The 23,562-nt window shown below is 41.5% G+C and overlaps 4 non-coding genes across 4 annotated transcripts; 2 read left to right on the forward strand and 2 right to left on the reverse strand.

Moving 5' to 3' along the window:
- The first annotated feature begins 4,391 nt into the window (after positions 1 to 4,391).
- On the forward strand, positions 4,392 to 4,463 carry trnag-ucc (transfer RNA glycine (anticodon UCC)). Its single transcript has one exon. It is a non-coding gene; the product is annotated as a tRNA-Gly (tRNA).
- Positions 4,464 to 5,533: 1,070 nt separating this feature from the next.
- On the reverse strand, positions 5,534 to 5,605 carry trnat-cgu (transfer RNA threonine (anticodon CGU)). The gene has a single exon. It is a non-coding gene; the product is annotated as a tRNA-Thr (tRNA).
- Positions 5,606 to 8,020: 2,415 nt separating this feature from the next.
- On the forward strand, positions 8,021 to 8,092 carry trnal-caa (transfer RNA leucine (anticodon CAA)). The gene has a single exon. It is a non-coding gene; the product is annotated as a tRNA-Leu (tRNA).
- A 3,660-nt stretch (positions 8,093 to 11,752) lies between these two features.
- trnaq-cug (transfer RNA glutamine (anticodon CUG)) lies at positions 11,753 to 11,824 on the reverse strand. Its single transcript has one exon. It is a non-coding gene; the product is annotated as a tRNA-Gln (tRNA).
- Positions 11,825 to 23,562: the final 11,738 nt, after the last annotated feature.

Consider the following 23,562-nt stretch of genomic DNA (forward strand, 5'->3'; position numbering starts at 1 on the left):
GTCAGCTGGATTTAGGAGTTCCTCAAAGTGCTCCTTCCACCGCTCTATACCTCCCCATTTGAGGTCAACAAGTCCCATCCTTACTGTATACAGCTTGGATGAGTCCTGCTTCCCCCTCCTGAGGTGGCGAACGGTTTTCCAGAAGCACCTTGGTGCCGACCGAAAGTCCTTCTCCATGTCTTCTCCGAACTTCTCCCACACCCGCTGCTTTGCCTCTGTCACGGCAGAGCGCAGCCGCCCTTCGGGCCCGTCGGGTACCCTGCAACTGCCTCCGGAGTCCTCCGGGATAACATATCCCGGAAAGACTCCTTCTTCAGTCGGACGGCTTCCCTGACCACCGGTGTCCACCAGGGTGTTCGTGGGTTCCCGCCCCTTGAGGCACCCAGACCCTAAGACCACAGCTCGCTGCCGCAGCTTTAGCAATGGAAACTTTGAACATTGTCCACTCAGGTTCAATGCCCCCAGCCTCCACAGGGATGCACGAAAAGCTCCGCCGGAGGTCGAGTTGAAAGCCCGTCGGACAGGGGCCTCTTCCAACTTTCCCAGTTTCCCCCACTACACGTTGGGCTTACCAGGTCTGTCCAGAGTCTTCCCCCACCCCTGACCCAACATCACCACCGATGGTGATCGTTGACAGCTCTGCCCCTCTCTTCACCCGAGTGTCCAAAACATACGGCCTCAGATCAGATGAAACGATATAAAATCGATCATTGACCTTTGGCCTAGGGTGCTCTGGTACCCGTACACTTATGAACATCCCTATTGTCGAACATGGTGTTTGTGATGGACAATCCTGACTAGCACAGAAGTCCACAACAGACAACCGCTCTGGTTTAGATCAGGGAGGCCGTTCCTCCCAATCACGCCTCTCCAGTATCTCCATCATTGCCCACGTGTGCGTTGAAGTCCCCCAGGAGAACAATGGAGTCCCCTACTGGAGCCCCATACAGGACTCCATTCAAGGTCTCCAAGAAGGCCGAATACTCCGAACTCTTGTTTGGTGCATATGCACAAACAAACATCAGTTTTTCCCCCCACACCTGCAGGCGTAGGGAGGCGACCCTCTCCTCCAATGGGGTAAACTCCAACGCAGCGGCGCTCAGCCGGGCTTGTGAGTATCCCCACACCCGCCCGGCGCCTCACACCCTGGGCAACTCCGAGTAGGAGAGAGTCCAACCCCTATCCAGGAGTACGGTTCCAGAACCGAGACTGTGCGTAGAGGTAAGCCCACCAGATCTAACTGATAGCGCTCCACCTCCCGCACAAGTTCCGGCTCCTTCCCCCACAGAGAGGTGACATTCCACGTCCCCAGAGCCAGCCTCTGCTGCCCGGTCTGGTCCGTCGAAGCCCCTGACCTTCGCCGCCACCCATGTGGCAGCGCACCCGACCCCTTTGGATCCTCCCAGGTGGTGGGCCCATGGGCTGGAGGGAGAAGTGCCACGTTCTTCTTCGGGCTGTGCCCGACCGGCTCCGTGGCAAACCCGGCCAACCAGGCGCTCGCTCACGAGCCCACCGTCTGGGCCTGGCTCCAGACGGGGGCCCCGGCTTCCACCGGGCAGGGTCCCTCTATCCCTTCCTTGATATTCCATAAGAGTTTTTGAACCATTCTTTGTCTGGCCCCTCCCTGAGACCTCTTTGCCATGGGAGACCCTACCAGGAGCACAAAGCTCCAGACAACACAGCCCTCAGGTTCATAGGGACACACAAACCTCTCCACCACGATAAGTGATGGTTCCCGGAGAGGTCATAGCCTACTATGTCTAGAAAAAATGTATAGTCGGCAGAAAAGCAAGATTATCAGCAAAAATATGCAAACAGAGGCAGGAGCAAGCAGCAAAGCATCTGCACTGTAAGAAGCAGAAAGCAAGTCGCACTTCTGTAAAACCAGGTCAACTGTGTGGTGGGTTGGCCAGAGTGGCTAGGATGGTGGTAGGTAGGCAGACTCAGACATTGTATGTTTCCAGAGCTGATTATTTATTTCCAGTGGTCTGCAGTACATGGACAAGTAAATAATCAAACTTACAAGAATTACACATTCAAAAAAGTCGCAGCACTTGAGGCATGTGATCCTAGCAGCACAGCCTCACCTCCCTGTTTCCTCGGGAGCACAAATCCCCCCATTTATATAGGGTTGTCAATTCACACCCCACTCCTTCAGTCAATCCCATCCTAAAGCAGGTTGATCTACTCCATAACATTAATACCTAGCAATATCTTACCTATGGAACTTGGTTACCACTTCCCACCTATCCTGCTGACTACAAAACAGGTCAGGGTTATTCATACCTTTTTTATTTAATAACCAAAAACAACAAAATAAGCATTCCTCTACACAAGAAACCCCTCTACTTGGTTTGGCCTGGTGATGTCATCCCTGACAACCCTTTTCCTATAAAACAGGAAATGCTTAGGCCGGCCCCTCCCCACACAATTGTCCTGCATGGTGGAACGGAACAAAGGAACAAACAATTGTAAGTATCAATACAGGGAAACCTTTAAACCATGTTTAAACCTGCAACCTAATAAAATGGAACTAAACTAACAATAACTGTGTGTCTACTTACTATAACTAATGACCTGTATGGGACAAGTGGTGAGCAAACCCACTTTGTCACAAACTGCTTGGAAGTCAGCTATGCTCACCACTATAACACCATCACTGGGCGATACAATGTTCACTGCAAATGTTGCAACACATCTGGGCATTGAGACTGAAAATGAATGATAAGAGATACACTACCAGTCAAAAGTTTAGGGTTGCATACAAATTTTTATTCCTCTCCATTATAGACAGAATACCAGCTGATCTGAGTGGGTGGCTGATCTTAATGCAATATCTACATTGCCCATTATCAGCAACCATTCACCCAATGTTCCAAAGGCACATTCTGTTTACTAATCTGATATCATTTTAAAAAACTAACTAGAAAAACATTGGCGAACTCTTTTGCAATTATGTCAGCACGTAATGTAATCTGAAAACTGCTGCCCTGGTTAAAAAAACAATGCAACTGATCTCAGCTGGTATTCTGTCTACAGTGGAGTGCAATGGAAATTTGTGAGTGACCCCAAACTTTGACCGGTAGTGTATGTTGGTGGAGACGGGTTGCTTCCAGTACCTATGAGATATACAGTATTGTTCATGAAGGCACATTTGCGATTTGGTAAAATGGTATATAATGATTGATTGACATGCTCCCCTCTTTGTATCATAACAGATACCTAATATTTTCTCAAACCGGGCTAGGCAAGTAACTTAACAAGTTATTCATGGAATTTTTAGGAACACATAATTATTAGGGATGAGCGAGTACAGCATTATCTGTATTTGTACTCGGACTCGGCGGGGCCTCTCCCGGAAGTGGACAGGATTTAACCCGGAAAACTCGTGTGTGTGTGTGTGTGTGTGTGTGTGTGTGTGTGTGTGTGTGTGTGTGTGTGTGTGTGTGTGTTGTGTGTGTGTGTGTGTGTGTGTGTGTGTGTAAAACAGATTCAAGGTTTGTTCAGGGCTTGTCCACGGAAAAAAGTAACACACCTGTTGCCTTTCTGCTGGAAAATACAATGTTCAGTGCAAATCTTGTAACACTGACTGAAAATAAAGGATAAGAGATACATTTGTGGTGACAGGTGGCTTCCAGTACCTATGAGATAACACAACATTGTTCATGGATGCACTCTGCAATTTGATAGTCTGTGATGTGTCATTGGATTGCTACCACTCTTAAAGCATGCCTTTTGCTGTAAGAAGGATTTCAACCTGCGCAGGGAGCCCCCAATGGATTTCTAGTCCATCACCTTAACCACTCGGCCACAACAAGCTGAAAAGCAGTGCTATACCTGTTGGACAAATGTTCATAAACTTTTCAATTGGTTAGTAGTTACCAGACACGGGCAAAGTGCAAATTGTAGTTCACCTGTGTCTGTGGATCCATGTAGAGTCAGCTTAATTGATATGCTCCCTTTTTGGTTGGATAAAACACAACAATAAACAGTTAAAAAAAAAAACAGATAAAACACAAGAAAAAAGTTACATGGCAGTATACAAAATTAAACATTAAAGAAATGAACAACCATTTAAAGAAAGGCAACATCAAGAAGAATGGTCTTCAGCTTTGATTTAAAAGTTATTGAAGATGAAAGCATAGCCAAGTTTTTCCAAATCCTGTTGACACATACGTCCTTTAACCCTTGATATTTTCTTAAGGTGATAATAGGCTGACTTTGTAATTGTCTTAATGTGGCTGTTAAAATTTAAGTCCACGACTTCACCAAGATTTCTGGCTTTGCAATCTTTGCAAAAAAATTAACTTTTGGAAGTTGATCTTAATGCCTTAATTTATTAAAAGGAAAAAGAAAAAGACAACGTTTAAGGACACCAACTGTCTTGTCTAGCGATGGTGGTATAGTGGTGAGCATAGCTGCCTTCCAAGCAGTTGACCTGGGTTCGATTCCCAGCCATCGCAGTAGTTTTCATTGTGTGGTTACTTGCTTTATTTGTCAAGAAGTAACCAGAAAGCTTACTTGCCCAACACGATTTGATAAAATATTAGATCTCTGTTATGGTACAAATAAGAGAGCATATCAATCAATCAAGCGGCCTCCAGGATCCATAGACACAGGCAGTGCACTACGATTTGTACTTTGCCCGTGTCTAGTAACCACTGCTAACCAATTGAAAAGTTTATGAACATTTGTGCAAAAAAGTATTAGCATTTTTTTCATGTTATTGTGGCCGAGTGGTTAAGGCGATGGACTAGAGATGGTGATGGTCTCCCCGCGCAGCTTCAAATCCTGCCGGCAAAGAAAGGTATTCTTTTAGAGTGCTAGCAAACCAATGACACATCACAGTAACCCCAATTGCAGATGTGCCTTCATGAACAGTGTTGTGTTAGTTCGTAGGTACTGGAAGCCAACTTTTTCCACCATTTATTATCTGTCTGTGTCACAAGATTTGCAGTGAACGTTGTATTGTCCAGCAGAAAGGCAACAGGTGTGTTACTTTTTGACTATGATTTATATCGTAGCAGTGCAATCATTTTGCCCAGGTTTGATTTCCAGCCACCGCAGTTGCATTTACAGGTTTTAAAGCCATAAACAACAAATTTCAATTTCCTTGCGAGAGTCATCCCAAAAGGATTAATAAAGATAAGTCTGAGTCGATCTCAGAAAAAAGTCAAAAGAATTTAAGAATCTTCAGGGGATGTAGCTCAGTGGTAGAGCGCATGCTTTACATGTATGAGGACCTGGCATCTCCAGCAGGTATTATGGTAGAGTCTTTAAAAGAGCTGCAGAAGATATTACCTCCTGTGGTAATCTGACTGGTAGACAGCACAACAAGCACTTTAAACGTACATGTTTTAAAGATTTTATTTACAGTAATTATTAACTCTAGTGTAGTATATTTAAGTTAGTTTCTTTTTTTATGGATGAAATAATGTGAACCTGCAAGTAAGTTAACCCTTCAGCAGGTGGGGGACATGTCAATTCAGACACTTGCAGCAACAGACGTGCTACTGATTCATAGCATAGGAAATAGCAGAGGATGGTTTCAATCCATCGACCTCTGGGTTACGGGCCCAGCACGCTTCCGCTGCGCCACTCTGCTCTGCTGTTCATGCGTAGGGGCTGGAAAATCTGTTATTCACATTTTGAGGAAAGGTTTTGGACCCCGTGGCAACCAAGGTTCCAACAGCTTACGGGTTGCAAAGTTAAACATTTGGTAGACCTTGCATCTTTTATGTGAGCTTCCTGACTCACATAGTGATTATTCAACATCTCAGTCAGGATGGCCGAGCAGTCCAAGGCGCTGCGTTCATGTCGCAGTCTCTATTGGAGGCGTGGGCTCGAATATCCCCTTCTGACCACTAGTGTCTTCATCTGTAATGAATGTCTGAGACATGATAATGAGACTATAGAACTAAGCAATTCTTTTTATTTAAAACTGTGATAAAATGTCAGAAGTGTGGACCGGTGTTTTGGTGGAAAACCGGTGCTGACACCACTCTGTCTCTGTTGCTGGGAGCTGTGTGTGAGTGAATGGGGGCGGGGCTGAGCGGAGAGTAAGAGGAGAGACCCAAACACAAGCACGCCTTTTCAAAAGAAATGGGTCATGTAATGCAAAATTAAACCATATCGATATAAACATAAATAAACATTGCTTCGTTTGTGGAGAGACAGCAGATGCGAGGACATTAGCTGCACCGGTGCGACCTAGAGGAAAAATGTTATTTGCACCCTAGAGCCCTGTGAGCTAACAGACAAAAACTACCACTGATCACTGCTGTTTTCTGAATAACAACACAAAATTTTGTGTTTACTAGGAAACTAGTAAACCTTGTGACCGACGTATGACTGACTTCTATCTTTTGTGAAGATTTTCCCCACATTACTCTGTCCTCTGTGATTGTCTCCATCTAGAAACTAAGCTGCACAGTGCAGGGAACAACTCTGACTGGCTCATGATCAGACAGTGGTTTACTGAGCGGTAGATTGGCTTTGCAAAAATAACTCTGAGTGTTCTATTCTGTTTATATTTTTCATTAAATAGTAAATTAATTAATTGTTGATAGTTGTCAAAAAAATAATGTAAAAAGCTGTATCTTAAGATAGAACTCATAACATCTCTTTTGCCTAGGGGCTGGTCTATTCCCAGCATCAGTAGGCCAGACCCCTGTAGCGGCAAACGTCCTCAGACGGGACAGCCATTCATCGTCCCCCATGGCACGATGCTTCTTAGCCTTAGATCACATCTGAGATTAAAACTGAATAGGACAATAGGACAATAATGTCAATATCTTAAGAATACAAACTGACTATGTGACAGATGTGTAATCTGTCATGTCCTTCCTTCTGAAGTTTTAGCCAGGCGCCATTCCTCACCCAAAACAATATGAGTCATTCCAGTGAGTGAAAAGGAAACTCACATCTACAAAAATAAATTTGATAGATGTGACTCCCTGATGGTGTAGTGGCTTGGAATTTGAAAGAGTAAGTTCCTGGACTCGTTTTTGGTTGATTTAGATCAACCAAATACAGAAAAAAAAAATAACAGTCAGACTGAAGGAGGAGTCTTTCCTAGATATGTTATCCTCGCACTCGCACCCGAACCTCCGGCGGAGCTTTTCGGACATCCCTGTGGAGGCTGGGGGCATTGAACCTGAGTGGACAATGTTCAAAGTTTCCATTGCTGAAGCTGTGGCGGCGAGTTGTGGTCTTAGGGTCTTAGGTGCCTTAAGGGCCGGTAACCCATGAAAACCCTGGTGGACACCAGTAGTCAGGGAAGCTGTCCGACTGAAGAAGGAGTCTTTCCGGGATATGTTATCCCAGCGGACTCCGGAGACAGTGGCAAGCTACCGACGGGTCCAAAGGACTGCAGCCTCTGTCGTGACAGAGGTAAAGCAAGGGAGACGTTCAGAGAAGACATGGAGAAGGACTTTCGGTCAGCACCAAGGTGCTTCTGGAAAACTGTTCGCCATCTCAGGAGAGGGAAGCGAGGAATCATCCAAACTGTGTACAGTAAGGATGGGATGTTGTTGACCTCAACTGAGGAGGTAATAGAGCGGTGTAAGGAGCACTTTGAGGAACTCCTAAATCCAGCTGAAACGTCCTCTGTGACGTTTTCTTTAGATCTTTAAGAAGACCGATATGTAGATTGAATTAGATTTTCAGTCACTGTTGTCTCAATACTTCAGTGTCAGCCTCCTTATTCTCTACAATAAATGCTCCAGTCCTTTCTTTGCATTAATACTGGTTCTTAACATGCTCCCACTGGCTCAGATTATGGAAAACAACAAAATAAGTTACCATAGTTATGCGGACGACACACAAATTTACATAATCCTATCGTCAGGGGACTATAGTCCAATACAAAAACTGACTAAGGGTATTGAACAAATTAACAGCTGGAAGTGCCAGAACTTTCTGAATTTAAATTAAGAAAAAACTGAGGTGGTTGTTTTTGGAGCAAAAGAGGACGATTAAAAGTCAGCACTCAGCTTCAAACAACAATGTTAATATTAATGGCTCGTTGGTTTAGTGGTATGATTCTTGCTTCAAGTGCGAGAGGTCCAGGGTTCAAATCCCAGACAAGCCCTGAAGGGCAGGAATTGTTACAATCTTAATCTGAAATTTAAAATCCAATTTGATGTTAAATTAGTCCAGATTAGGAGCATTCAAAATTGTAATACAAATGCTGGCTATTTTTCATGTCCTGCTTCAACTGCACGCAATAGAAAAAAACTGGGAAAAGAAATGAGGAACAATAAGCAGGACGTGACTCTCCCTGTTCATTGGTCTAGGTTTATGATTCTCGCTTAGGGTGCTTTAGGTCCTGGATGAGACTACTTTGCATATAAGTAGAGGAATGGATTGAAAAATCTGGTTTATTTATTGAATATGATGGAAAAGAGTGTCACGCACAAGGCAAATTCCTCACAATATTACTTTCATTTTTTAGTGGCAAAATCAAGTCACTTTCCAGCCGCTGCATTTATCAATGTACGATCATTCTTACGCTCTGATTGGTGTGATACGAACGTTTCATGAATATCACGTAAAGCCTGTCGTAAAAAGATTTCTGCGCTCATATCTCCCCCACCTCTTTTTTTGGTTTCATGTTATGTCTCGGCAAGAAGTATTATGCTTTTGGGTTGTCTGTCCATTTCTACATCAGAACCCGAAATACTTGATTGATCCTAGAAGGGAAACTCTGGAAAGAAACTTCTCCTTCGAGCCAGATTTGAACCAGCGACCTAAGGATGTCAGCTTTATGCCTCTACAGTCCTCCGCTCTGCCAACTGAGCTATCGAAGGGAGCTAGCACTGACATATGAACTTCCCATTCCAGTGATTGTGATAACACAGGACCCCCCTGGAGGTGCTTTCAGTGATAGAGCGCATTTCCAGTCTCAATACCCAGATGTATTGCAAGATTTGAAGTGATAAAGTGCTGTCCAGCGATGGTGGTATAGTGGTGAGCATAGCTGCCTTCCAAGCAGTTGACGTGGGTTCGATTCCTAGCCATCGCAGTAGCTTTCTTTGAATTGTGTTATTTGCTATTTTTACAAGAAGTCAGCAGAAAGGTTACTTGCCCAACCTGGTTTGATAAAACATTAGATCTCTTTGGGCTGCACAATTATGGCCAAGATTCTAATCATGATCATTTTGATAAATATGGAGATCACAATTTTTTATTTTCTATTCCAAAGTGCTGGAAAGGAAGGTTTCATCAATCGTTGAACCTCAGGTTAACAAGTAACAATCTCAGCAAGGTGATGGATTATTCTAGTTACTTCACCAAGTTCAGCCCAAATGATACAGCTCTAAGACATCACAGTGGTTGGCTTCCAGCTATGTAATATATGCAAACGGCAGTGTTGGGATTTGAACCCACACCTTCAGAGAATCTAGAGCCTCAAGCTAACATCTTAGACCACTCGGCCACACTACCTGCAATTATCAGCCCCCCACATCGTGACACATACAGGGACTGTAACTAACGGTATGCTTGTTAATGTTATGGGAAAAAAAGGAAAAAGCCAATAGCTACATCCCCTAAAGATTTTCAGATTTTTTTTTCTTTTTTCTGAGATAGACTTAGACTTATCTTTACTAATCTTTTTGGGATGACTCCCGCAAGGAAATAAAAATATCACTGAATAAAAGAAGAAACCTGTGTAAAACGTGTAATGTTAATGTTGTAAATGGCTTCAAAACCTGTAAATGCAACTGCAGTGGCTGGAAGTCAAACCTGGGCAAAATGCTTGCACTGCTATGCTATAAATCATAGTCAAAAAGTAACACACCTGTTGCCTTTCACTGCACATCTTGTAACACAGACTGAAAATAAGAGCTAAGAAATACAATGGTGGCTGGAGATTGTTCATGAAGGCACATCCACGACTGGGTATTCTGTGATGTGTCATTGGATTGCTACCAATCTTGAAAAATGGCTTTCGTTGTCGGCAGGTTTCTGATTTGCACGTGGAGACCCCAATGGATTTCTAGCCCATCGCCTTAACCACTCGGCCACGACAACCTGATAATCTAGGCTACACCTGTTACACAAATCGTAGTTCACTGCTTGTGTCTGTGGATCCTCGTGGAGGCAGCTTGATTGATTGATTTGGTCCCTTATTTGTACCATAACAGAGATTTAATATTTTATCAAATCTGGGTTGGGCAAGTAACCTTGCTGGCTACTTCTTGACAAATACAGCAATTAACCACACAATGAAAACTACTGCAATGGCTGGGAATCAAACCCACGTCAAGTGCTTGGAAGGCAGCTAGGCTCAGCACTATACCACCATCGCTGAACCACACAGTTTATGTTCTTAAACCTGTAATCTTACTTTAAACTAGATGTGGAAAATTGAAAGGTTAATCTTTTTCACCTGTGCTGTGGCTTAAAAACAGGTTCCACCGAGATTTGAACTTAGATAGCTGGATTCAGAGTCTATAATGCTAACCATTACACCATGAACCTTTAAAAGTGCTGCAAGGGTTTGCTAGGCAGTTTCTATCATAATATACACATGTGTGATATCAAGAGAATGAGGGGAAAAGCAAGTCAAGAACAAGCTTTAAAGGACTTGCCACAGACAGTGAATACAGCAGTAGATATATCTACTGTGTACAAACATATGGTAACTTTACATCTGTTGACAATAAAGATGCTCACAAAATACTGTAGTGGCCATTGAGTTTCTTGCGCACATTCATGTCCACTTAAATACAAAAAACTGCTGTTCTTTATTCCCAATATATCAGAAAAACATTAGTTGTCAGAAGTGGGATTTGAACCCAAGCCTCCAGTAGAGACTGCGAACTGAACGCAGCGCCTTGGACCGCTCGGCCATCCTGACTGACCCGACAAATGTCCCGTAGGACCTGTCTCAAAAATTATAATATAGTAAATTAAACATGTCATGATATACAGTAGTAAGTTCTCAGTCATCCATGTCATAGTTAACAAGGGAAGGTTTCTCAACTCTCAGCCCAAATATATGGGCGTTCATGGAGACATGGAAGAAAGGCAATGTGCAATACAGGCCAAATCCTATGGTGGGAATCAAGATCCTCCAATGTTTCTGTCCACAATGTCCACCTGAATCCAGAAATATACCTGCCAGATGGGAAATAAACTGATAACTGTCTTCATGGTCTAAACGTGTCAAATATTGCCGTACAATGCCCACATTGAGTCCAGATGTGTCCGTTTTGGTTCCTGATCCATGCTTTTACCCCAAAAGTTCACAACTAGGCCAAGGGCAACTGGACTTGGTAAAAGGTTCTCCGCAGAAGTTTTGTCTCTCATCCAAGAGACTTCTCTAGTTGTTTTTTTTTACACAGAAAGGTTTGGACACAGTGACCACTCCCCCACCCATATCTGACAATTGAAAGCTGTGGGGAAAGGGGGTTCCAAAGCTAATAGACCATTCAACAAGCAATTCTGATGCACTATACTGGCCCATTCAGGATGAGCACTGTATACTCTGACTGCAGCAACACAAGTTCAAATTTCAGCGATACCTAATTTTTATGGTGATTACGAGACTGAAAGCAAAGTGTGTATCCCCCATGTAACTCAAAGCCTATCACTTCCAGTCAATACTGTCAAATTTGGAGCTCCTTCAAGTTACATCAACGATCAGGTGACTCCTCAACATGCCCCCACCAACATAAGCTTACTTTAAACTAGATGTGGAAAGTTGAAAGGTTGAATGTTTTCACCTGTGCTGTGGCTTAAAACCAGGTTCCACTGAGATTTGAACTCAGATCCCTGGATTCAGAGTCCAGAGTGCTAACCATTACACCATGGAACCTTCAATAGAGTTTGCTAGGCAGTTTCTTTCATTATATCCACATGTGTGATATTAAAAGCACACAACAATCACAACAATTAAAATATCACGCCCCAATATATTCTCGGTTTTGAGTCCTCGCCCCTACTATTTACGACATGGCCAGACGTAATCCATAATGACATTTGTCTACAGTTTAAATTTTTTATTAACACAGCTGTATATTGTTAAATATGAGAGGCAAACCTGTATTTGTACCAGTGTTTCCGCGGGTAACTCTGCTACCGCGGCCGCCACGGCGAAGAACACAGAAGAAGTTAATAAATGCAACTAACTTCAGTTGGTAGAGTAACAGCGTGTGAGACGGAGCTGCTGGACCTGGACCAGAGATGTGACCCATGGCCAGAATATCATATTTAATAAAAATGCAGCGCAGTGACGATACAGACGCCGTGTGTATCCGCCGTTCGACCCGTGCTGGACCCGTTCATAATGATCAGCCGTCTCTCTGTGAGTAGCGTCCATCACACTCCCTCTCGCAGTTATAAATAGCCTATGTGACAATAAAATTTCTTTTGGCTAAAATCAACAAATAATCGTGAGAATAATCGCGATCAACTTTGATCAAAATAATCGTGATTATCATTTGGCCATAATCCTGCAGCCCTACTTATTCACTTCCCCTTTAAATACAACTTGCTTGAACCATCAATAATTGTCAGAATTTTTTTTTAATGGAGCCTTTATTGGTCCCTTATTTTATTTTGCATGCTGGTTGGCCTGAAAACAGTTTCTGTCCTGTTCAGGCAAAAACAAACAAATGTTGAGCATTCTTGTGTGATGTCAAAAAAAGTCATCACAGAACCAAATTTAATCTTAATTTACCAAATTATGTATTTAAACAATCAATAAGTTTACCTAAATGATAAAAAATATATTGCTTGATGAAAGTTTGTATAATGCATGAAAAGCAAAAAAATGAAAATTGACAGAATTAACTGAAGTATTGGATTCCTAAGGGTGATCATTGCCTTTATAACAACTCAATAAAAGAATCAAAATGCATCCTTTCAATAAGTAGTCTTTATTGTAAGTGCATTCAGGTGGTTCTTCCAGTTGGAGATGACAAAAAGATATTTTCATAGATGTAAACTATATGGCCTATTAACAGTGTGTGAGTGGGAATGCATTCCTAAAAGTCTCTAAATTAACTCAATATCCCATAAGAAATAAATCTAAAATGTCAATGAATTAAATCATATTCCTGACATGAAAAATTTGGGGTAATTATTATCTCTCCTCGCTTTTCTTTTCTCCTCTCTCCTACCTTTTCCTGTGTTATTTCTCTCTCCTCCCCTATCCTTTCTCCTCTTCTCTCCCTCCTCTTTCTTCCACTCTCCTCCCCTATCCTTTCTCCTCTTCTCTCCCCTCCTCTTTCTTCCCTCTCCTCTCCTTGTTTTTCTCTTCTCCTCTGTCCTCTTTCCTCCCCCCTCCTCTCTTCCCCTCTCCTCTGTCCTCTCCTCTCGGCATGCTACATGCACATCTGTATTATTCAGCGTTTCCAATAACGAGAGACAGGAAATAAAGTTTAGGAATCACTAGAGTTGTGCATAAGGTCCATAAGGCCTGATTACTACAGGTTGTTTGTGTGTGTAAAAGCGAATGCAAACTTCAGCTGTTATTGGTACTGTGGAACAGGAATATTTTCAGAATCAGAATTTTTTTTTTTCAAACTGAATATTCACAAGACACCAAATTCCGCAGCAGACAGTACACAGTACTATAAGAGTTTGAAAAGGGGTTGGATTAAGCAAAGCTTATGTTTCCAGACCCTAAAAACACCTCCTCCTTTTTGTATGATTCAAAGACTAAATTTCTAAACTTCCTAATATAATAATTTTAGTGAAATTATTTTAAATGTTTAAGATCGATAAGTATTGAAATATTGATATTTTTGACACTAGTCTATAACTTGAATAAAAAATTAAGCTGTATGCTTAATGCACCTGAACATGGATTCACATATATTTACAGGATATCAGCAGAGAGGAAGCTCAAGAGGACCAGGCTGAGCAAGTCAGAATCAGAATCAGAAATACTTTATTGATCCCCGAAGGGAAACTCTGTGTTGTAGTTGCACAATATTATAAATAGAGTAGAAATACAAGAAATAAAGAAATATAAGGAATTGGATACGTACGGTATTTACATAAAGGAATGTTATTATACATTATTTACATAATTCACATAATAAGGATTTGGAATGGTGAAAAGTTAAATAATAATAATAATAATAATAATTGTGGTATTTGAGATTGCCACATGTCAGGCCAGTGTTATTGCACAAAACAGATAATACAGATAATATTGTCCAGTTTCAACCTCTCTAAGTGTGTGTGTGTGTGTGTGTGTGTGTGTCAGACACTTAGAGGGAGGAGTTAAAAAGTTTGATGGCCACAGGCAGGAATGACTTCCTGTGGCGCTCTGTAGTGCATTTTGGGAGAATGAGTCTGTCACTGAAAGTGCTCCTGTGATTGAGCAACAAGCCATGGAGTGGGTGCGAGACATTGTCCAAGATGGCATGTAGTTTGGACAGCATCCTCCTATCTGACACCCCCGACAGAGAGTCCAGATCCACCCCCACGACGTCACTGGCCTTGCGAATCAGTTTGTTGAGTCTGTTGGCGTCCGCTACCCTCAGCCTGCTGCCCCAGCATGCAACAGCAAAGAGGATAGCACTGGCCACCACAGACTCATAAACATCTTCAGCATTGTCCTGCAGATGTTGAAGGACCTCAGCCTCCTCAGAAAATAGAGACGGCTTTGGCCCTTCCTGTAGAGGGCTTGAGTGTTCTTGGCCCAGTCCAGTTTATTGTCCAAGTGCACTCCCAGGTATGTGTAGTCCTCCACCATGTCCACACTAACCCCCTGGATGGAAACAGGGCTCACTGCTGCCTTGGCTCTCCTTAGATCTACCACCAGCTCCTTGGTCTTTGTCACATTGAGCTGGAGATGGTTCTGCTCACTCCATGTGACAAAGTCCCCCACCACAGCTCTGTACTCAGCCTCGTCCCCCTCGCTGATACATCCAACCACAGCAGAGTCATCAGAAAACTTCTGCAGATGGCAGGACTCTGTGTGGTAGTTGAAGTCTGTGGTGTAGATGGTGAAGAGGAAGGGAGAGAGGACAGTCCCCTGCGGGGCCCCGGTGTTGCTGACCACTCTGTCTGATACACAGTGTTGCAGGCGCACATACTGTGGTCTGCCAGTCAGGTAGTCAACAATCCAGGACACAAGGGGGGGATCCACCTTCATCGCTGTCAGCTTCTCACCCAGCAGGGCCGGCCGGATGGTGTTGAAAGCACTGGAGAAGTCGAAAAACATGACCCTCACCGTGCTTGCGGCCTGTCCAGGTGGGCGTAGATGCGGTTGAGCAGGAAGATGATGGCGTCCTCAACTCCCAACCGGGGCTGGTAGGCGAACTGGAGGGGGTCCAGGAGAGGTCTCACCATGGGCCGCAGCTGTTCCAGAACCAGTCTCTCCAGGGTCTTCATAATGTGGGAGGTCAGTGCCACGGGTCTGTAGTCCTTGGCGTCACTGGGACGTGGCGTCTTTGGCACAGGAACGAGGCAAGATGTCTTCCACAGCATGGGGACCCTTTGGAGACTAAGGCTCAGGTTGAAGACATGGTGAAAGGCTCCACAAGTCCTGAGGATCTGTGTCTTCCACACAAGTGAAGAAGATGAAGGAGCATCCAACACTGATGTGTTGATTGTTATTGAAGGGACTGAGGTACTTGACAACTGTGGAAGTGTTGCAAAAGCCTGTCTCCTGCTCATGGGCATCATTTATGCCATGAACTTAAGTTACCCCCCAAAAACAAAGTACACTTTTGAAGTTTTTCAAAAGCTTCTTCTAGAACTTGATGTCCTTAAGCTGTCCCCGAAAATCCTTTCTCTGCGAAACAAGCTTGTAGCTTGAATGCACATGTTTGACCCCTGAGTTGTCCTTTCAAAGAGGGCGCTAAAAGAAAAATATGGCACAGTTGTTCTGTGGCTATTTGTCTTTTTTCTTATTTTTCTTCATTTTAATGATGTCATTTTTATTTTAACTTGTTGCACTGTATTAAACATGTGGCCATGTAGAGTGGCTAAGTTTTGGGGACAAAAGAAAATAAGTTAGATCAGCATTTTCAAGTTAAACCAGAGGTTCTCAACTGGTGGGTCGTGGAGCCATTTTCAATGGGTCATTTTAGCCACCCTAAGATGAAATTTCTGTCATCATCTACTCACCCCCGTTTTGTCAACATTCATGCTCTTCTGGGAGTTTGCCGAGATGTTTGTTTCTCACAAAACTACAGTGAACGGCAACTTGGCTTCAAACATCCAAAAATGAATCAAAAAAATGTCTCCATACTGCTCATCTGAAGTAATCCAGAGCAAACAAAGCTGAAAACACAAGTTGTAATGTTTTTTACAAACGTCTTGGCATGTGTGAGCTACAGGATACTTGGATTACCTCAGACAAGCAGTATGGAGACTTTTATTGATTATTGATTTATTTTTTGATGTTGAGTGGAAAAAACGTCTCTCAAACTCGCAGAACACGGATGTTAACAAAACTTCACCAATCCTTCTATAGACAAAGGGGTAAGTAAATAATAACAAAAATCATCTTAGGGTGAACTATACCTTGTTGTTGTTTTGCCATGCAAACTTGCTGGAAAATGTTTTATTGAAAAAATTATTTTTTCACTTGAGAAAAATAAACGGGTTGTTAAATTAAACAGTTGCATCATTTTTTTTATAAAGTCATTGTTTCAATAAACAAAAACATTAAGAACAAATTTAGGCAATTTAAAACTGCATAAAAATAATGTAAAATGTTGTGTAAATGTTACTTAAATATAGTCCATAAATAAAAGTTAGAAAAAGTATTTAAAAATTACCTTGAAAAGCCATTGGTTTAGGTGAGATTTTTCAGTTTGAATCAGTCAGAGTTTAAGTAAAATTTACAAAGAATGAGAGAGTAAAATTCAATAACCATATTAATAAACATCAGTAAATTACCTGAGGTTTGCTAGTAAAAGAAACTTATATCTGCAAGTAAAGTTTACTTGATGATTGCCCTTGTAGGATTTACTTACAATTTCTAAGTGCAAAAACTTTTGTAGGTTTTCTTAAGTAAATAATACTCCAATTTTTTTTAGTGATCAACATTCTATTCATCATAAAGTTCCGACGTTAAGTTTTTCACCGCCAGTTCAAAATGGAGCTGAACATGGAGGAGGATTCCTCCCTAACGGCCGCTCTGCTCTGCTCCGTGCCCCCGCTGTCCGGTAATAGTTAAAGCAGATAAAAACCTAAAGAACACTCAAAAGCTTCAAGATAAAATTACTTAAGAAGCGTCTTCATTCACGTTCAAGAGAAGGCCTGTTTCCAGCCAGACTATGAATTGATTCATGAAATCCCTGTTATTAATATGTGGTCAGTACCATATGGTCTAGCGGTTAGGATACCTGGTTTCACCCAGGTGGCCCGGGTTCAACTCCCGGTATGGGAATAGGTATTTAACCGGTGAAGGTCTGCAGAAAGATCCGTACAATCTCTGACATTGGCCTGCATTAAATCAGAGCTGTAGTTAGGTATCTAAGTTATATGTGTTTTCCCTTGCAAACATTTTGTTTGCAAGGCTCCAGTCTCTCTGGAGGCATGGGTTCAAATCCTGCCAATTGCTGAAATGTTACATACATAGGTACACTCCTGCGCCGCCCTCCCAAATGACACCTACCCTAACATAAAAAAACACGCAATGAAGTTGTGCCCACTTTCTGGCAGCAGGTATATCTGCCAGCAAACCCTTTTCTCGCATGAAACTCTTGAAAACTCCGAGATCAAGATTGTGTTTGAGACTGGCCGTGACTAGAATGGAACCGGACATTCATCCCATCCCAGTTTGATAAAATATTAGATCTCTGTTATGGTAGAAATAAGGGAGCATATCAATCAATCAAGCTGCCTCCACGAGGATGTACAAACATAGGAAGTGCATTAAGATTTGCCCGTGGTTGGTGTTACTAATTCAACTGAATAGGTTTTTTACATTTGAATCCTGCAGACACCGGAAGCCATTATTTACCGGTGCTAGCAAACCAATGACACATCACAGGATACCAAATTGCAGATGTGCCTACATGAACAATATTGTGTTATCTCATTGGTACTGGAATCCACCCGTCTCCACCAATGTATCTCTTAGCGTTTATTTTCAGTCTTAATGCCCAGATGTGTTACAAGATTTGCTGTGAACATTTTATTGTCCAGAAGAAAGGCAACAGATGTGTTACTTTTCGACTACGCTACCATAGCAGTGCAAGCATTTAGCCCAGGTTTGATTTCCAGCCACCACAGTTGCATTTACAGGTTTTGAAGCCATATACAACATTAACATTACATGTTTTACGAAGGTTTCTTCTTTCATTCAGGGATATTTCAATTTCCTTGCGGGAGTCATCCCAAAAGGATTAATAAAGATAAGTCTAAGTCTATCTCAGAAAAAAGGAAAAAAAAAATCTGAAATTCTTCAGGGGATGTAGCTCAGTGGTAGAGCGCATGCTTTACATGTATGAGGACCTGGCATCTCCAGCAAGTATTATGGTAGAGTCTTTAAAAGAGCTGCAACAGATATTACCTCCTGTGGTAATCTGACTGGAAGGGTTATAGAACGTAGTGGTAGACTAAGACCTCCTGTGACTCAAACTAAGCGGTATGCTCTCTCTTTTATACCTCAGACTATCAGAAAGCACAACAAGCACTGTAGTGTAGTAATTGTATTACGCTCCAGATTTTAAGGGTGTTACGGCAGGTATGAGCACACAAGATTCCATTTTTATGGTTGAAATAAACTTAATGCTTTAAGTTTATTCTTCACCAGGTGGAGACATTAAATGGTAACAGACTTCATACTGATACAAAGTATAGGAATTGGCAGAGGATGGTTTTGATCCATCGACCCCTGGGTTATGGGCCCAGCACGCTTCCGCTGCGCCACTCTGCTCTGCTTATCAAGACCAGGGACTGGACAATCTGTAATTCACATTTGAGGGAAGGACCAAGGTTCCAACAGTTTACGGGTTGTAAAGTCAAACATTTGGTAGACCTTGCAACTATCTTTTATGTGAACTCAACCATTGATTGTTCACAAGACTTGTGATTCCCAGTCATATTAATACCCCCATTCCTCGAGGCACAGGCCCAACTGATGACTTCTCCTTCTCCTGTTACGTGCTGCACCCCAAGCCCATACTGACTCAATTAAATTCAATTTAATTTATAGTATCAATATAGTATCAAGAGTTATCTCGAGACCCTTCACAGTTGGAGTAGGTCTAGACCACACTCTGTAATTTACAAGGGCCCAACAATTCTAGTAGTTCCCTCCAGAGCTAGAAAAAAAAAAATCCCTTAAAAAAAACAAAATCCCAGTTGAAGTTTATTTATTTTATGCATCCTTAACTTATGTATAATCCTAATATTAATATATAGGCTTATATGCAATCTCGTAGCCCTACATGTAGGTGTACCCATATTTAAATGAACACTGCATTAATCAAAAGAAAGTTGATGTGTATATGCATTTATTAAAAAGAAAGTTGATGTGTATTTGCAATAATCAAAAAGAAAGTTGATGTGTCTATGAATAAATCTAAAAGAAAGTTGATGTGTGTATGCATTAATAAAAAGAAAGTTGAGTGGTATATGCATAATATAAAAGAAAGTTGATGTCATAATGAATAGTAATGATGACATAAAGAATGGTGATGATATAATAAAAAGAAAGTTGATGTGTTTATGCATTAATGAAAAAGAAAATGATGTGTTTATGCATTAATCTATAAAAAAGTTGATGTCATATTGAATAGTGATGATGACATAATGAATAGTGTGATATAATAAAAAGAAAGTTGATATGTATATGCATTTATTAAAAAGAAAGTTGATGTGTATGCTTTAATAAAGAAATTTGATATGTATATGCATTTATTAAAAAGAAAGTTGATGTGTATATGCTTTAATAAGAAATTTGATATGTATATGCATTAATATAAAAGAAAGTTGATGTCATAATGAAATAGTAATGATGACATAATGAATGGTGATGATATAATAAAAAGAAAGTTGATGTGTTTATGCATTAATATAAAAGAAAGTTGATGACATAATGAATAGTGATGATGACATAATGAATAGTGATGATGACACAATGAATGTGTATATGCATTAATCAAAAAGAAATTGTATGTATATGTGCAGTTATGTGTAGCCGCCTTACTGAAGGAAGCGTTGGGTCTGGAAAAAGAGCCGCTTTTGGACAGGTCCCACCGGACCCTCCAACCCAAACCCAAGCCTGGTGATGGTCCACGAGCCATTGTGTGCAGATTTCATCGTTACAGTGACTGGTGACATTCTGCGCCGCGCTAGAGAGCTCCGACAGATGATGATAGCTCGGGCTCGGGCTGCTTTCAACGAGGTCAGACGCCAACTTCGTGGCATTGTCGGTGCTCGATATGGTCGGATTCATCAGCGCGCGACTTCGCATCACATAAAACGGTGTTGAGAAGGACTTTGTTTCTGCGGATGAAGCCAGCGACTATGTCAAAAACTTTGATTTCGGGTGAGCTCTAGTAGCTTTTCAGATTTTTGTTCTATTATTCCTTAGTTTGTGGACTCACCAGCCTATGTATCTACATGTTCAGTATTTTTCTCAGTAGATTTTCAGGTTTTCTGGCTTGCTACACTAACTAGGTTAGTGTCACTGTTTGTTTAAAGCAGGTATTTTTTTTTTCCTCAATCTTACTGTATGTGATTAACATAATATATCTGTGTATTTTGTACTTCAGATATGATCAGCACTACCTCATTTTATGCTTTCTCCATCTGATAGTACAGGACTGAGGGCCTACTATTATTTGTCATTTTGCATTTTTACGTGCTTTACTATATCATGTGCATACTGTTAAACAGTGTTGAGATCGGCGGGAGGTTTTTTTTTCTCTCTGACCTTTGTCTATTCTGCATGGTCTCGGGTTGTTCGACGCTATTGTGGACAACTTTTGGTTATTGTGGGAAACACTGCTGTCTCCTGTGTCTATGGTTATATGGGGACTTTGGGTGTATTTGTGTTTGGGGGTATGTGGGGGGTGGGTGTTCCAACCCGGCTCTCTATGACCATTTTCTTTTTTTATGTTATTTGTTTTATTTAATGGTTAAGGCATTATAGATCCCAGCATGGCTGGGTCAGGCACACCTCTCAGATTTATCAGTGTGAATATCAGAAGTATGGGGAATCCTGTTAAGAGATCTAAGGTTTTGCGCACTTGAAACGTTAAAACTCTGATGTAGTATTCTTGCAGGAGACTCACCTTCGCGTCAAAGATCACCGTAGGTTACATTGCCCTTGGGTGGCTCAAGTTTTCACTCAAATTTGATTCAAAAGCTAGAGGAGTCGCCATGTTAGTTAGCCAAAAATTCAGTTCTCATCCACTGATGTTATTGCTGATAGGAATGGCAGAAACCTCATGGTTGCTGGTACTTATTCACAAAAGAGGGTTTTGTTTGTAAATGTAAATGCCCCAAACTTCGATGATGTTGAATTCGCTAACAGTTTGCTGAGTAACATTCCTTCTTGAATACACACCTGCTGATCTTCGGTGGGGATCTAATTGTGTTTTGAACCCAATCTTGGATCGTTCTAATCCTCGAAATCTGACTCAATCTGCTATGTCTATAACATTCTCTGATTTTAGGAGACGGAATGGTCTTGGTGATCCATGGAGATCTCGTAACTCCACCATTAAAAAACATCTTTCTTTTCCCAGGTGCATCATCATTCTAGGATTGATTACTTTTTGATTGACAGTACGCTTAAGCAGGTGTAATTTTCTCTGACTATTAGGTATTGTAACATCTGACCATTCACCTTTAGTATTAGATATGCAACTTTCTACCTATAAATGTTGATGTGTACATGCATTAATGAAAAAGAAAGTTGATGTCATATGAATTGTGTGATGCATAATGAATGGTGATGAAAATCTAAAAGAAAGTGATGTCATAATGAATTGTGATGATGACATAATGAAAGTGATGTGACATAATGAATGGTGATAATAAATCAAAAATTAAGTTAATGAGTACTGCATTGATCTAAAAGAAAGTTGATGTGTATATGCATTAATATCAAGAAAGTTGATGGGTATATGCATAAATCAAAAAGAAAGTTGATGACATAATGATTTGTGATGATATAATAAAAAGAAAGTTGATGAGTATATGCATTTATAACCGGTATGTATTTAAGCATGCAATTGATATGGGTTGATCAGAAATTGTTATATTTATTGCTGATTTGAAAACTATTTACATGACAGCATCGAGCTTCAGATCGATGGTGTTGTCATGGTAACAAAAACATATACAGAACGTTTTGCAACAATGAATACAACACATGCGGTTGCAATTATGAAGTAAAATGTAATGAAAAAGAGTTTCATATTCAATATAACTTTCTTTTTTTTAACTTTTTATTTTTGTATGATCATTGTGACTTTTTTTGTTTTGGTTCTTTTTTATTTTTTTTATTTCGACACCAGGATATGTGTTGTGTGTGTGTGTGTGTGTGGGTGTGTGTTGTGTGTGTGTGGTGTGTGTGTGTGAGTAAGAAAGAGACACAGAGAGAGAGGGGGCGGGGGGGCAGCTGACAGTAAAAAAATAAAAATCTCCGATGGCAGAGACGCAAGGGAGTTGCATTTAAACCAAGCAGCATGTCTGAAACCCACGTTCACCAGAAATCTATGGTTTACTATGTAGGGACTACAAACCCACGTTCACCAGAAATCTACTGGTTACTATGTAAGGACTACAAACCCCACGTTCCCCAGAAATCTACGGATACTATTAAGGACTACAAACCCCAGTTCACCAGAAATCTACTGGTTACTATGTAAGTACTCAAACCCCACGTTCACCAGAAATCTACTGGTTACTATGTAAGGACTACAAACCCCCACGTTCACCAGAAATCTAGGGTACTAAGTAAGTACCACAAACCCCACATTCACCAGAAATCTTTGGTTACTATGTAAGGACTACAAACCCCACGTTCACCAGAAATCTACTGGTTACTATGTAAGGACTACAACCCCACGTTCACCAGAAATCTATGGTTACTAAGTCTGTAAGTATACAAACCGAAGTTAAAACAAACCTGAAGCTGAAGAACCCTAAACGTTAACGGAACAGATCCGCAGACGAATTGACTGACGAGAGAGAGAGAGAGAGAGAGAGAGAGAGAGAGAGAGAGAGAGAGAGGGAGCGCATTTCTCCGTGTTGTGTGTGTGTGAGTGATCGAGCCGAGCGGGTTTGTAGGCGGGGGGGGGCGCTGTGATTATCACAGAGCGCTACGCGGCCAGTTGAGAGTTTTTATTCAATCCGAGCACGGATATTGACTCATACTTACTCGTATAATACTTGTACTCGGCAAAAGTGCGTTATCCGTACCGGATACTCGTTTCAGCCGGATTACTCGGATCACCCTACTCCTTACTGAGGTTTATATCTGTGCTCACAATGCCCTTTTTTTAAAACGCCAGCCAATCACAAGTCTTTGAATAATCAATGGTGAGTTCACATAAAAGATAGTTGCAAGGTCTACCAAATGTTTAACTTTACAACCCGTAAACTGTTGGAACCTTGGTCCTT

This window comes from Etheostoma spectabile, unplaced genomic scaffold (assembly GCF_008692095.1).
Source record: "Etheostoma spectabile isolate EspeVRDwgs_2016 unplaced genomic scaffold, UIUC_Espe_1.0 scaffold00018490, whole genome shotgun sequence".
Taxonomy (NCBI): domain Eukaryota; kingdom Metazoa; phylum Chordata; class Actinopteri; order Perciformes; family Percidae; genus Etheostoma; species Etheostoma spectabile.